This window comes from Eulemur rufifrons, chromosome 29, assembly GCF_041146395.1.
Source record: "Eulemur rufifrons isolate Redbay chromosome 29, OSU_ERuf_1, whole genome shotgun sequence".
NCBI lineage: Eukaryota > Metazoa > Chordata > Mammalia > Primates > Lemuridae > Eulemur > Eulemur rufifrons.
The window spans coordinates 34,958,960-34,974,538 of NC_091011.1; the positions used below are offsets into that span (position 1 = coordinate 34,958,960).

A 15,579-nucleotide genomic window follows, 5' to 3' on the forward strand; every position below is an offset into this window, starting at 1 on the left:
AACACACCATCCTAGTTAACACCATAGGCAGGTGGCCATCTGCTGTCAGCTGGTTAATGAGGGAGGGATGTCTCACTTGTGCATGAAGATTGACATCTGATTCATAGATTACCATTTATGAACTGAGACTATGACTATCACACATATGGACTGTAAGATTTTGTATTATCTAAGAGAGATGAAAAAAGGTCAGAAGACTGCCCAAGTTTTCTGCCATGAGCCTGGGAAGAAATAGCCTCCACTGAGCAGTTATGACAAAATATGGGGGATAAAAGTAAAATTGCAGTCTGACAGCATCTCACAGATTGTCCTTATTCAACATGACATGTGTATGTGTGTATGTATATGTATGTAAATATATACATACACGTACATACACACATATATACCAGATTTATCAGATATATGTTATATATGTTTCTTAGCTAAATTTAAATTTTAAATATAAAATATCAATACTTTTAAAGATTAGCTCTATTAAAAATAAGAAATTAAGATAGTAACTTAATTTTAGCAATTGAAAGATAAAATATAATACTACCTTGTTATGATGAAGCCATAAGTATTTTAAGTTTTTAAACCTAGAAAGATCAATGACCTCTGTCAGTTCCCTGGAAAGAAAAAAAAAAAAAAAAACGTGAACTTTAGCAACGATTAATTCACTCATGGGTACAGCTGGTCACGTAGTTAGTATGGCTTTGGAGTAAGAGAAAGGTCCTCTCGCTCTGCCCTTTCAAAATTGTTGGTATGCTTACCTGCTAATTTCTGAAATTCCATTATTATCACTTCATTCATTTGGATTAAGAATTTGTCAGCTAGTTAGCAGAAATTTACACCTCATTATTACTGAATTTATGGGGACCTCAATTCAAAACAAATTTTACTGGGGAGAGGGCAAAGGGGGAAATGTGAAGATGATATTGGACTTTAAAGCAAATGTGGGAAAGGCAGTTGGCTCCTGCTTCGATCTTGCCTGCAGGGTTTTTACTTTGGAGTCAGTCCGATCTTGGCCAGACTGGACTTAGGAGACAGAAATTGCAGGACACCAAGGGACAGAGACTGAGTGAAGTGCTCCATTCTCCTTTTATTGTTTATTAATTATAGGATCAAAATATTATCCACCCTTCTTGAACAATGTGGGACTTTAGCTATCCAAGCGGTCTTGGTCCTTACTGCTAATGCAGGTCATTGGGCAAAGGGGTAGACACCAGGTGGGGACAGGTGGCTGTCTGAGGATAGTGGGACATTTGACTGATGTAGCCTGAAGTATTCGGAGCTCTTTTATTTCTTAGGTCAGAAATTGTGGGTCCCAAGTATGTATACATATGTCTCTGTTTATTTATCATACACCCACAAAGCATATATTATATGCCAGGAACTTTTTGAAGCACTTTAAAAATACTCATGTAATTATTATTACACGTATTAATTCATTTATGATAATATCCTCTCACAATTATTTTTAACTTTAGGACACTGGAGGACTAATATTTTTCTAATTTTTATGAAACATACCTATTTTTTAAAGTATACATTTTTAGACAAAATAAACTTTTGTCACCAACTTTTTATTAATATATTGAAAAATTTCAAACCTATGAAAAGGTGAAGGAACATTGTAATTAACATTTGTATAACCTTCATAATTTTTAATATATTGCCACACTTATGCTCATTCTATCTAATTTATATATTTATTGGTTGATAATTTTCTTGGTGACTCATTTGAAACTAAGTTGCAGGCTTTTTTTATTGCAGGCCTCTCAGCCTAAAGAGTTCAGCATGCCTGCCTCCCAAACAGGACATTGTCCTGCCACAATACCATCATCACACCTAAGAAGATTAAATTTAATTCAGTATCATCCTGTCTACCATTCATATTCAAATTTTCCCCATTGCCCCTACATTCCTTTTACAGTTTGTTTGCTTAAATCCTGAATCCCATCAACTTTCATGCATTGCATTTTTGATTGGTATAACCCTTTAGTCTTTTTAAATGTAGTCACCCTCTTTCCTTTTTGTCCCTTAATTCTGACTTTTTGAGAAGTCCAGAATAATTGCTTGAAAGAATGTCCCACATTCTTGATTTGTCTGATTGTTTCCTAATGATCAAATTCAAGGAAGATCATTTCTACTTCTCAATTATATTGGTGGTAATTACTGAATTGCATCAGGAGGCAAAGGTCAGTTTGCCTCACTCTTGGTGAAGATAAATTCAGTCATTTGGTTAAGGTGGTATCTGCCAGTTCTGTCCATTGCAAAAGTACAAATTTTATAATTGTATCATGTGAAGCAATAATCTGAGACCACATCTGTACCTTGTTCCCTGACAACTATTTACTCGATGGCATTAGATTTAATTGATGATCCTTCCCTGAATCAATAGATTTGGGATATAAAATGATGATTTTTCTCTAATGTTCTCACTCTTTTTACATTTATTAACTGGCATTCTTCTGTAAAGAACATCTGTTCCTCCCCCTTCTTTCTCTAATTTATTCTCTTCCTCACCTTCCCTGAATTTAAAGAGTTTTTATTAATCCCTTAACGCTTTAAAAAAATTCTCAAATTATTTCTTACAGAAGACTTTTCAAGCATAATCCTGTATCCTTTTGACATGTACTATTAGCCTTTGAGCCCTTCCCTGGCACAGCAAAATATTCCAGACTCTTTCAAAGAAACTTTTAATAGGAAATTTACACACATAATAAATACATTCTTGTCTCTCACTGTAGGCATGTGTCCTATTTCTGGGAAGGAGTGTTTGGACCTTGGTGTACCTTAACTATTGCATTGGCCATTAATGATAGTTAACTTTATCTGTCTCCATGATAAACAATAAAGCAATCATTACAAGGTAGCAATAGAGGATCTCATGCCTCACTTAGAGGATTTCCTACAAAAGTTATTTTAATATACTAATACTTTAAAGTATTAACTTTGTCAAGTTACCATCATTTTTTTTTTGGAGACAGAGTCTCACTCTGTTGCCCAGGCTAGAGTTGCCGAGGCGTCAGCCTCTCTTCACAGCAACCTCAAACTCCTGGGCTCAAGCAATCCTTCTGCCTCAGCCTTCTTAGTAGCTGGGACTACAGGCATGCGCCACCATGCCAGCTAATTTTTTCTATATATATTTTTAGTTGTCCAGCTAATTTCTTTCTATTTTTAGTAGAGACAGGGTGTTGCTCTTGCTCAGGCTGGTCTCCAACTCTCGACCTCAAACGATCCTCCTGTTTCGGCCTCCCAGAGTGCTAGGATTACAGCCATGAACCATTGTGCCCGGCCCAAGTTACCAGCATTAGTTTTCTGGTAGTAGTAAATATCAGTGCTGAATTTTCGGTGATTAGATAATATGTTATAATAAAGTGATTCATTTTTTAAGAGTATTTTAACTCTTTTAAGTCAGAAGTGTTTATTCTGCACATAAACTTGTCCTAAATCAATAATGGGCTGTTACATTCTAGGGTGAAGCCAATCAAAGATAATCAGAGGTAATTCTAATAATGATAGCAATGACTCATGCTGACAATATGTCAACAGCTTGTCGTAGTGTATGTTTTCTGTGATCACTCAAGAATACATCAGTAAGGGGCTTTTCATTTTCCAGGGGCAACAGAAATTTAGGCAAATAACCAGTTTACTCAGTTTATTGGCATCTGGACTATGTAATATTTTTTGTCCCCAGCTGGATTAAATGGTGACTTAGTATTCTTAGGATATAGAAAGTGTTGTCCTTCGTGCAAGTAGAACATAAATATCTGGTATTAATTCCACCGTTGGGAATCAATATTTTGATTTTTCTAGTGTTTTAAAGCTATTCTTATTGTTATCTACTTACCCTAGTAATCAATAGTGTACAGTGTCAAAATCATGAAAGGTTTAGGATGAAATCTTTTGACCACATAAAATATTTATTGTTATGATAAAACTAACTGATCTTTAGAAAGGATCAAAGCATGACCTTAAGTGAGTCAGAATTCTCTACCATACCTGTTTCATACTAAAAAAATATTTTTTTAAATCTCAAATAGGCCATCTATTTATTCCATTACTACCAAGAGATTTAGAGCCATTACAAAGATAAATGCTTTTCTCTGTACTTATAAAAATAAATATTATTAATAAAAGAAATATGTTTATTAATAAAGAATTTCTTCACATCACTAGAGATAAAAGTGATTAAATTCATTGATAAAGTGGGGCATTTTCCTTATAAAGAAGCTGAGTTCCAAAGATTCCACATGAGTAAAAACATGTCAAGCCTATTTCAAAATGATACTTAGAATTCACAGGCATTGATAAAAGTAAAGGGGAAAAAGAAGAGTAGGAGTAGGATCATTGTTATTAAAATGCAATCTGCAGTGTCACTATTGGCTAGTGAAAACTGTGGTGTCAGAGGCTACTGTTACACACAACTTCCTCTTCATCTTATACCTGAGTTCTATCTCAGGTCCTAGAACCACTCTATAGAAAAACCCACTTTGTTGTCTGCCACCTTGGGGAGTTCCAGTGGAATTAAAGAGGGGTGTTAACATAAGGGAGAGGTTTTCCTCCTTACCAGTAAGTATTAGTATAGGTAGTGTTAGGAGTTGTGGTATAATAGGGGTTATTAATATAGTATAGGAGTATAATGTCATTGTTCCTAATAATAGTATCAATATCAACTGTACTAATGTTTGAGTACGTACTGTGTATCAGGCCCTCCTCTAACTTTTACTAACACACCTAATCTTCACAAAAACCCTGTGAGTAATGTAGTAGTATTATACACAGGGTATAGGGTTATCAGATAAAATACAGGATACTGGTTACATGTGAATTTCAGAGAAACAACTAATGTTCCAAATGCTATGTGAGAAATACTTATATTGAAAAAAATTATATTCATTGTTTCTCTGAAATTTAACTGGATGTGTTATATATTGATTTGGAATCTGACAATCTTAATAGGGAGGTTAAGTGACACACCCAAGATTGCCCAGCTGGAAGAGATAGAGCTGGGATTCAAACTCAGCCTGGTTCCGTAATCTTTGTTTTCATTTATTTCAATATCTTTTCTCTCTAATATAAACTGTGTACTCCAACAAGTGGTAAAGTGATTAGAATGTGTTTGCCTATGCAGTCCTTGAGGGAGGAAATGGAAAAGAACATTTGAATCCATGAAATATTATAATGTGATACTCTTTCATTTTTTATGTAAGAAATACTTACTTTTTAGAAAGGAAGAGCTCAAAGACATCAGCATCCCTCTTGTGGCCACATATCTTTAACTGATCTTCAACTACCTGATAACATATAATTAATCTGTCAAACCACATTCCAATGAGCAAAAATACGGAGGCATTTGCAGTCAATAACAATAACATCTACAAGAAGATCAAAAGAAAGGTGAATATGGAGACAGTCGCCCTAAACTGATAAATTCCAACACCACAATTATATATTATTTACTCATTTTTGTGGTTGAATTTCATTATCCTTAATCCTGGGCACAAATGTGTAAATAATTTTTAATCAGAATGTATATGTGTACATATACACCAAAAACAAGTTTTTGATTCTCTGTGAGTAGGATGATTTGGTCTTTAAGTAATTATTTTTGAATGCTCCTTCAACATGAAGAATTAGTATTTGATGTCTCCTACATTTATTGAAGACACTCTGTATCAGAGTTGGAGGTGGAGAGAGCAGGATTTAACATATGTTATTATAGAAGATTCTTTTTTGTGCCTAACACATTATGCTTGGCACTCAGTAAGTTCTCAAAAAAATGTGACATGAATGAATAAAGGAATGAATAGATATAATTTTTCTCTGAATAAATGAATAAATATATTTTCCCTGGCTTAGGAAGCAGCAGCATCTTCATTTTTCATGAGTTACTAACATCCTTACACTGTGGGAACTTTTGGTGGAGAAGAAGCAACTTTTATTCCCATAGGTTTTGTTTTGAAAATACAAATCCAGCAATAGTTACTTAAGTACTTTGCTTTTTCTTCTTATGGTCCTTTGCTAAATTACAAAATAACATTTATAGGCCACAAGATCTAAACCATATGAAAAATTTAGATTCTGTCTATAATTTGCCTTGAAAGAGTACAGCCAACAAGACACAACAAAAGTGAAAAGTATAATCATTGCAATTCTGGAATCTGACAGACACTGTAATTATCACAGTCAAAACAATCACTAAATTTCAGCTGGGATTTGTTATGAACGGGGAAGTGATAATTGACTTATAAATTTTTGTATGTGATTTACAAAATTTTGACATTGGTTTTGCTATTTAGTAGAAGACTTTAAGAAGAGTTAAATTTAATGGATGAACAAATATTTAAAGAAGTGAGGAAAGTAGGTATCGCAGTGATGGAGAACAGCTGCAAATTTATAGTCCCAAACTTCCCTTGATCCCTTGTGAAGTATCCTGAATTTAGGGGCTTGGAGAATTCACAGGCTCAGGTGCAGGGGTTCTCAGCTGGGTATTTTAACTTAAAGATCTAAACTATCAGCCTCTACTACATACAGTCACAACTTTGCAGAGTGTTTGGGTTATTTAAGGCAGCCAAGTAGAATTGAAATCTTGTATCCACCTATTTAAATTATAAATGTTCTTTGAACTTGATCCAGCCATTCCACATCCAGCACACAGAAACACACAGATGTGTACACACAGAAAATATGTGACTATCGTTGCTGGTTTCAGCAAATGTTGTCTGTGGTTGTGAAATATTCCCCATTAATTGAAATATGGGCTAAATATGGTTGAAAAATATAGAGAGATAGTCTGATGGTCAATTTTAGGTGTCAACTTGACTGGCTTAGGGGATGCCCGGATAGCTGATAAAACATCATTTCTGGGTATGTTTCTGAGTGTGTTTCTGGAAGAGATTAGCATTTGAATGGGTAGAACGAGCAAGGAAGATCCACCCTAAGCAGTGTGGGCACCATCCAATCCATTGAGGGCCCAAATAGAACAAAAAGGCAGAGGAAGTGTGAATTCATTCTCTCTTCCGGAGCTGGGACATCCATCTTCTCCTGCCTTCAGATGTCAGCACTCCTAGTTCTCAGGCCTTTGGGCTTGGACTGAACTACATCACTAGCTCTCCTGAGCCTACAGCCTGCAGACAGTAGATTGTGGGGTTTCTCAGCCTCCATAATCAAGCAAGCCAATCCCTCATAATATAGCTTTTCCTACATACCTCTATATATCTATCCTATTGGTAGCTCTGGAGAACGCTGACTAATACAGATGCATATCTAGGTATCTAAAGGTATCTAAAACATATTTTTAAGTAAAAAAGTAATTGGCAGTATGATGTGTATACCAGTATTTGTCTTAAACATCACATTTATATGTACACAAAATGCACACACTCCCAATTGTTAGCAAAAGTCATCCCTTGAGATCATGAGAGACTTTCACTTTCTAGGCAATAGATTTTTTAATAATGTTTGAATATTTTTTTTTTTTTTTTTTTGAGACAGAGTCTCACTCTGTTGCCCAGGCTAGAGTGAGTGCCGTGGCGTCAGCCTAGCTCACAGCAACCTCGAACTCCAGAGCTCAAACGATCCGCCCACCTCGGCCTCCCAGAGTGCTAGGATTACAGGCGTGAGCCACCACGCCCGGCCAATGTTTGAATATTTTTAAATAAACACATATTAGTTTGATAATCAGAAAGTAATAAGCATTTTGAAAATTTTAGCCATAGAATAAATATTTAAGGATTAAATCAAATATAGAAACATAAGAGATGAAAAGGGAAATTGAAATAGCTGCATAATATGTAAATCACTGGCATGATTAATTATTTATGTACACAACTTTTTATCCTGGCATGTTTCTTTCCAAATAATAATTTTGTATGAATCTGATACAAAGTATTAATACCAAAGTGCAAAGAAATACAAAAATGTGTCAAGAGGTTTTTGCATTTCAGTGAATCTGTGGTGGATCAGTACCAGTTCCCAGTCAACACACAGCTTCATTAGTAGCATATTCCCTCATCTACAGAAGCACAACAAGCATCCTTTCCCTGAACTATTTTTTTTTTCTTGTAGTAAAATACTCATCCCATAGAATTTACCATGTTAGCCATTTTTAAGTTTATAGCTCTGTGGCATTAAGTACATCCACAAGAAGCACAGTCACATTGCTGTGCAACCATCACCACCATCCATTCCCAGAACTTTTTATCTTCTGCAACCAATGCTGTACTCCTCAAACACTGACTCCCTGTGTACTTCTCCCCCAGCCCTGGCAACCATCCTTCTACTTTCTATCTTTATGAATCCGATTATTCTACATACAAGTGGAATCAGTCTGTGCTTGTCCTTCTGTGACAAATGCTTATCCTTTTCACTTAGCATAATATCTTCAAGATTCATTCATTTAGCATGTGTCAGAACTTCCTTCATTTTTAAGGCTGAATAATATTCTATTGTATCAATACACCACATTTTCTCTACCTATTCATCTGTCGATGGACACTCAGGTTGCTTTCATCTTTTGGCTATTGTGAATAATGTTGCTATAAACATGGGCATACAAAATATCTGTTTGAGTCCCTGCCTTTCACTTCATTTGGATGTATATCCAGAGATGGAATGGCTGAATCATGTGGTAATTCTATGTTTAATTTAGGGAGAATGACCACACCATTTTCCAGAGCATTTGTCCACAATAAGCATTCTTTAAAATGAACATTTTCTAAATAGTATGTCCAGATTCATTCAACCATTTATTGGACCATAAGCTACTGAGTGCTTAGTTCAAGTGGCGACTAGTTGTCTATGACTAGCTGGTAAATGTGACAATGTATCAGGGAAGACACCTGCTCTCTATAAACAAATCTCTTCTGTAAGAGAAGGAACAGTATGCTGTAAAAGAAGGTTGAAAATGTTAAGGACTACAAGAAAAGGAAAATGTGCTCTGGAAAACTTATAGAAAGAAGAAATTAGAGGCAAACCTCAGAAATACGGCTAGTTTGGTTCCAGACCACTGCAATAAAGGGAATATCACAATAAAATGAGTCACAGAAATTTTTTGGTCGCCCAGTGCATACAAAAGTTAAGTTTACACTATACTGTAGTCTATTAAGTGTGCAATAGCAATATGTCTAAAAAATGTATATACCTTAATATAAAAATACTTTATTACTAAAAAATGCTAAATAATCATCTGAGCCTTCAATGAGTCATAATCTTTTTGCTGGTGGAAGGGTCTTGCCTCAATGTTGATGGCTGCTGACTGATCAGGGTGGTGATTGCTGAAAATTGGGGTGGCTGTAGCAATTTCTTAAACTAAGATAAAGTTTTCCAAATAGACATCTTTCACAAAACATTTGTCTGTAGCATGTGATGCTATTTGATAACATTTTACCCACATTAGAACTTCTTTCAAAATGGAGACAATCCTCTCAAACCCTGCTGCTGCTTTAACAACTAAGTTTATGTTATATTCTAAAGCCTGTGATGTCATTTCAACAATGTTCTCAGCGTCGACACCAGGAGTACATTCCATCTCAAGAAACCACTTTTTTTTTTTTTTTTTGAGACAGGGTCTCTCACTCCATCACCTGTGCAGGAGTATAGTGGCATCCTCATAGCTCACTGCAGCCTCGAACTTCTGGGCTCAAGTGATCCTCCTGCTTCAGCCTTCCAAGTAGCTGGCACTACAGGTGTGCACCACCACGCCTGGCTAATTTTTTCTATTTTTGGTAGAGATGGTGTCTCATGCTTGCTCAGGCTAGTCTTGAACTTCTAGCCTCAAGCAATCCTCCCACCTCAGCCTCCCAGAGTGCTAGGATTACAGATGTGAGCCACCATGCCCAGCCTCAAGAAATCATTTCTTTACTTATCCCTAAGAAGCAACTTCTCGTGTATTCAAGTTTTATCATGAGATTGAAGCAATTCAGTCATATCTTCAAATTCCATTTCTAATTCTAGGTCTCTTGGTATTTCCACCACATTTGCAGTGACTTCCTCCACTGAAGTCTTGAAGGGTTGGAATCAACTTCTTTCACACTCCTGGACCTCCTCCTATGAATCATGAATGCTCTTAATGGCATCTAGAATGGTGAATCCTTTCCAGAAGGTTTTCAATTTACTTTTCCATATCCATTAGAAAAATCACTATCTATGTAAGTTATAGCCTTATGGAATGCATTTTTTAAATAATACTTGCAAGTCAAAATGCAACCTTGATCTGTGGGCTATAGAATGGATATTGTTAGCAGGCACAAAAACAACATTAATCTTGTACATCTCCATCAGAACTCTTGGGTGACTAGGTGCATTGTCAATGAGCAGTAATATTTTGAAAGGAATTTTTTTTTTCTGAGCAGTAGGTCTCAACAGTGTGCTTAAAATAGTCAGTAAATCATGCGGTACATAGATGTGTTATTATTCAGTCAGCATTATACCATTTATAGAGCACAGGCAGAGTAGATTTAGCATAATTCTTAAGGGCCCTAGGATTTTCTGAATGGTAAATGAGCATTGGCTTTAACTTAAAGTTACCAGCTGCATTAGCCCCTAATAAGAGAGTCAGCCTGTCCTTTGAAGCTTTGAAGACAGGCATTGACTTCTCCTCTCTAGCTATGAAAGTCCAAAATGGCACTTTCTTTCACCATAAGGCTGTTTTGTCTACATTGAAAATCAGTTGTGTAGTGTAGCTAGCTTCATCAATTATCTTAGCTAGAACTTCTAGATAACTTGCTGCCACTTCTCCATCAGCTGCTTCACTTTGCACTTTCATGTTATGGAAACGGCTTCTTTCCTTAAATCTCATGAACCAACTTCTGCTAGCTTCAAATTTTTCTTCTGTAGCTCCTCACCTCTCTCAGCCTTCATAAAATTGAAGAGAGTAAGGGTCTTGCTAACTAAAGAGTTAGGCTTTGGCTTAAGGGAATGTTGTACCTGGTTTGATCTTCTATCCAGACCACTAAAACCTTCTCCATGTCAGCAATAAGGCTGTTTTGCTTTTTATCATTCATGTGTTCACTGGGGTAGCACTTTTAATTTCCTTAAAGAACTTTTCCTGTGCATTCATAACTTAGCTGTTTGGCACAAGAGGCCTAACTTTCAGCCTATCTTGGCTTTCAACATGTCTTCCTCACTAAGCTTAACCATTTCTAGCTTTTGATTTAAAGTGAGAGATGTGCAACTCTTCCTTTCCATTTGAGCACTTAGAGGTCACTGTAGGGTTATTAATTGGCCTAATTTTAATATTATTGTGTCTCAGGGAATTAGGAGTCCCAAAGAGAGAGGGAGAGATGGGGGAATGGCCAGTCAGCAGATCAGTCAGACCACACCAGCTTTCATAGATTAAGTTTTTCGTCTTTTATGGCTGTGGTTCATGGTGCCCCAAAACAACTACAATAGTAACATCAAAGATCACTGACCTTTGATCATCCTAACAGATACAATAACAATGAAAAAATTTGAAATATTGTGAGAATTACCAAAGTGTGACAAAGAGACATGAAATGAGTATGTGCATTTGGAAAAATGGCACTGATTGACTTGCTTATGTAGGATTGCCACGAACCTTTAATTTGTAAGAAATGCAGTATCTGCAAAGTGCAATAAAGCAAAAGGCAACTATGCCTGTACTGTCAGCCTGGACACTCCGGGAAGATTTCAGGGCAAGACTGACAATTGGGCTGGGCTTTACAGGGTGAAGAGAAATGAGAAATAGGATGTTGGTGGAAGAGGGGAGGAAGTGCACAAAAGAGAAGAAGTAGGGGGAGAAAGTGCGAGGCATTTGGAGCTGTACAGCCTTTGGCTGCAGTGAAAGGCATGTGGAAGGCAATTGTGAGAAATAAATTAAGACAGGTGGATTAGGGTCATATTATTTGTGCTGATTTTGAAATTTAGTCTCAGAAGTGTATACTTAATCAATGTCCAGATAAAACTTTTAAAGGCCTTGAGAACTCTACCTTAAAGTAACGTATTTTATATAATCTGTAATTTAAAATTAATTTAATTTTATATGGTATATATGCACATGTATGTACATATATATGAAGTATATTTACTAAGTAATTTCATCATAAAAATCCATGTAAGAAAGTCCCATAAGTTATGAATTTTCCATGACAACTACATTAATGCTTTTAAATAATATCCAATATCAAGTTATTTAAAAAATATTTTTCCTTCTCTTTTGGTGCCCTTGTTTTGTTGGTACCCTGAAAGCACAGGCTGAACTAACTATTGGGTAATTCAGCATCAGACCCAATTCTGAGGCAACAGGGAAGTATTACAGGATTTTTGAGCAGGAAACAAGACCTGACGAAGTTAGGCTTCAGGAAGATGACTCTAGCAGCAACGTGTATGGGGCCTGGAGTGTAGAAGGAACAGCAGACAGGAAACAAGGCCACCTCTGGAAAAGCAAGGCCAGAGCTAATGAGCCTGCCCCAGCGTGGTGGCAAGTGTGAATGAGCAGTGAACAGACATGACATGGGGTGTGTTTCCGAAGAATTGATGGGAACTGGCAAGTTAACTGAAGTCAGAGAGAATTAGGGCGAGGGAAGTCCCAGGTGATGATGACAATGATGATGTGATGACTTCATGATGAGAAAGGTGGCTGCGAGGAAAGTCGGATGCGCTGAGGAATGCTGAGATTGAGGGCCTGGTGGAACACACAGGTCAGGGCGTGCACCAGAAAGCTGCGTGTGTGAACACGGGTCTCATGGAGATTCCTTCAAGGTGGCCGCGCAGCTATGGTGAGTCAGTCAGCCCAGAGGAGAGAGTGGAACCAGAGGAAGAGCACTGTGAAATGTCTACATGGACAGAGGAGGAGGAAAACATGCAGGGAAGCAGACAGAGAAGGGCTGGTTATAAACTTAGGCAGAGGAATGAAAGCGAGCCAAGAGAGGGATTTCAAGAAGGAAAAATTTAAATCTGCAGCATTGTGTTGGATGGCAGAGGATGTTACTCAGAAAAGGCACTGAATTTGGAGGGCAATTTAAGTAGACCGATGAGGGGGGAAATCAGATTTCAAATTAACTGGTTAACATATAATGAAAATAAAAACAATCCAACACAGAACTGGGATGTGAGCAGTTCTAGCGCAGGGAGAAGAGCAGCAGCTTCCTCCAGTGCTCAATACCTTGGGATCTAGATACAATAGAAAAAATGTTTAAATATTGTGGGATTATTAAATCCTAGAAGAATAAGGCCTGTATTAAAAATCTATAGAAAAAAAATATTCTCTCTGATGATAAATTCCTATACCTCCATGCAACATGCACACACACTGCAAGTTAGGACTTAGAGTGAGTGGCTTTCAATTTATTACAGAACTGGCAGCCTTGTTTCACCATAGTAGCCCCAAGCCTTTCCAGACAGGTAGAAGAACTCTGGAATATATATCAGATGTTGAGTGGGAAAAGATCAATGTAAGTTAGGTCTATTAGTGTGGACATCAAGGGCAGTCTCCAAACCCTACCCAGGAGCCTACAAACCCCTACCCCTGGTGGAGGGTCTGGGTGGGGTCCGCCATCGCTCACCCACCCGCCTCCTCTGACCCCCGGGACAGCCGCAGGCAGGACTGGGCCTCAAAGCTGGGGCTTGAGGGGCTCGTGGTCTGGGAGGCAGGCTTTGCTTACCCAGCGAGCACTCGGTATGACAGCTTCGGGTGCCTTCAGCATGCTGCAGCGTTGGAAGGCGCAGGGCAACCGGGGCGGGTCTCGGAGACACATGCGTGGCGGGCGGCACAGATAACCAGCCCGGCCTGGCCCCGCTGGCGGCACAGACGGCCCCCGACTTGGCTTGGCCAGCGGCTCATTGTCCCGTTACCAACAGTTACCGCATTCCAGTCAAATAAAAGCCAATCCAATCTAGGGAAGATCTGAAGCCAAACCCTGACTTCTGTGACGTTGGTACGTGCGGCCCTACAGCACCACCGCGTCGTGCAGAGACCTCTCCGGTTGCCCCTGCGCTGCGTGATGCGTGCGGTGGACCCCGGCGACAGGGCGGTCGGCTCTGCCCGAGACCACGAGTGCGTCAGGGCGCCCGAATCGCGCCCACGCAGCGGTCATTTCTTGATGTGACATCTGAATATCAGAAAATTTAGGTTTCTGAAAACTAGATGTGTCCCTCAACCACTGGCCTCATGTTGAGGGTAGGGGTGAAGCAGTGCCTTGCGGGTATCTCAGTGGAACTTGACGCGAAAGGAAAATAAGGCAGTACTACCGATCTTGTCTTTATTTAAAATTTTGATATTTTGTTCATCATGGATGTTTTTTGCGTACATTTTGATTTTTTTAAAAAATATTGCATTTAGTTATTTATTTGGAATACTCAGTTTGGGTGCCTTCTTACATCTTGCTTGCATAAAAGCCAATGCCCCACTTGCCTCACCATAGACCCAAACCTGGGATGGAGATGGGGGAGGCCGCATTAAGGCTCCCAAGATAGAGGGTGCGCAGAAAAATGGAAGGAACTCTGATGACTTTATCGGCCAAGAACAAGTACATATTGGTTCAGTAGCTGAGAAATCCTTTCTCTGGCAGAAAATGGATAAATCGAGCCACTATTTGGCCAGTCTTTTCCAACTGTGAATTTTATTTATTTATTTATTTATTTTTTTTGAAATTGACATTTCCTCTTGCTGTATTGAAACCTCTAGCATAGATTATTTTATAATCTTATTTATATGAGTCTTGTTTCCCTCTAGCTTGGGAAACTCTGGAGACAGGACACTGTTGGAGACATCTCTATCTTCTGCCAGGGCCTAACATGCTTCTGCACTTAAAAAATGTTGAGTGCATTGAATAAATTGGTTTTTTGGTTCCAAATTTGAACTTGAAATCTAGGAATCAAATGTAGCTTTTTGAAATAGGTCAAGCTTTAAAAAAATGCTGGTGTTGGAATGGAGCATTAAACAAATGTCTCAGTGGGGAAATCAAGTACACATTATTTCAGTAGTTCTAAAATATATCGGGCACTGGAGTGGGAGTAAAAGTCCTCCAAGCTATGACGGAGGGAGTAATCATCTGAGAACTATTGTTTAAGTGGTTTTTAATCCCAGAAATAAAAATCAGATGAGAGGAATGGTCCACTGGGAAAGTATATAAAATAATTTATTGGCCTCTTGTCTCCCATTTTTGCTGTTAATATGTGTTACAGCATTTCAGATATTATTCATGAATATGCTATGTGAAAAATGGAAAAGCATAATACTTGCTGAATTTTTTATATTATACAAATGTGATTTTAGAGCCATATGCAAAATAGTTTTAGAGAGCATCTTACAGAAGTAAACTATTCACTAATCTCTACTAAAATCACACTTAAAATTTTTATCCTTTATTTTTTTAAACCTTTCGGTTTATACTAATTAAAAACAGAATGATATTTTTTAAAAAAACAAACAAAACCTATTTTTAGGAAAGGAACTCAGAATTCATTTATTATAAGGTTTTAATGGGCTCCTTCTTCAAGAAAAAATTACCATTTAACTGATTATGAGGGCTAAAATACAGCAAATTTAATTATAGGATGTCAAGGATGGAGATAATGAAGACATTTTTTGAATAAAAGCGTCTTCTTAAACGTTCTTATGTTGGTGGC

At 37.7% G+C, this 15,579-nt stretch overlaps 1 protein-coding gene across 1 annotated transcript in view; it reads right to left on the reverse strand.

Moving 5' to 3' along the window:
* The window catches only part of LRRC72 (leucine rich repeat containing 72), a 165,461-nt gene that overhangs the window by 39,995 nt on the left and 109,887 nt on the right, over window positions 1–15,579 (reverse strand). The window contains exons 4-5 of the mRNA XM_069461931.1: window positions 5,212–5,285; window positions 542–611 (exon numbers count right to left, since the gene is read on the reverse strand). The gene's annotated coding sequence lies outside the window, so the exon portion shown is untranslated. The remainder of the gene's footprint in view (window positions 1–541; window positions 612–5,211; window positions 5,286–15,579) is intronic.